Source organism: Frankliniella occidentalis, unplaced genomic scaffold, assembly GCF_000697945.3.
Source record: "Frankliniella occidentalis isolate FOCC.00 unplaced genomic scaffold, Focc_3.1 Scaffold114, whole genome shotgun sequence".
NCBI classification, from domain to species: Eukaryota; Metazoa; Arthropoda; class Insecta; order Thysanoptera; family Thripidae; genus Frankliniella; species Frankliniella occidentalis.
Genome location: NW_026267242.1, coordinates 206,206 through 207,185, shown reverse-complemented (window position 1 = coordinate 207,185; position 980 = coordinate 206,206).

Here is a 980-nt window from a genome sequence, read left to right as displayed (position 1 = left end):
ACTCCCCGCCGCTCTCCCCCGCCTAGCCTCGTCACATGGAGCTTACGACAAATCGCCAAATTAAAGAAGAATTGGTAAAGCCTCTCCCCAGAGCTGAGAGAGCTCAGACCCCCCACCCCTCGCAGCCACTCTCGCTCGCTCTCGCTTGCTCTTCTTGCTCGCTCGCTCCCTCTCTCGCTCGCCCGCCGTGCCTCCCTTGCGCCAATCTCTCGCTGCCTCCCCCACCATCTTGCGGAGTTGATAAGATGGGCTTCAGGTGCACTTGAGCCCGACCGCGCGCGGGAGAGAGGAGTGGTGGAGCAGGAGGGGGGGCCGGACGGGTAGATTTGTGATGGGCGAATTGAGGTGGAAAGTCCGTGGCTATTTCTGTCTGGCCGTATACCTGCGAGATAATCACGTGCCTACTTAGGAGAGGGATGGCGGCGATAACGTAGATTTGCTGCATTTCGGTGCAAGAAGAGGCCGGGCGGGAAGGGGGGTTGGCAAGTGCGCGCGGGGCGGCGGTGCCCTTCTTCACCGGCGCCCACTGCCGCTCCCCGCGGGGCCCCGGCGCGCCCTGGCTGCTGCCGCCGGAGGAGAAACTTCCTTACTCACCTCATCAAAGAAGGTGGCAAAGTTTGTAAGAAAAGCCTCTCGTTTTGACTGCGATCTTCTCCCTGCGAAGGCCTTGTAATTTGATGAAAAGACTACTTGTCTTACTCTTCGTGTGCGCTCGCCTGTTGTGTCTGTGTGCGTGTGTCGTTGACACATCCTCATGGGCCCCCCCGCTGGAAGTTGGAGGCAAGTCCTCGGCGGCCGCTCCCCCGCCGCTTGCTTGTCTGCGTCCTCCTCTCCTTCTGCTTGTCGGGCACAATCTGCGTCGAAACCTCGTTCGGAGAAATAAAAGGAAAGTCTTGGCGAGGCTGTCGCAGCGCGGTGTGCGTGCGTACGCATGGGCGTGGCGGGGCGTGGCGGGGCGTGGCGGGGCGTGGCGGGGCGTG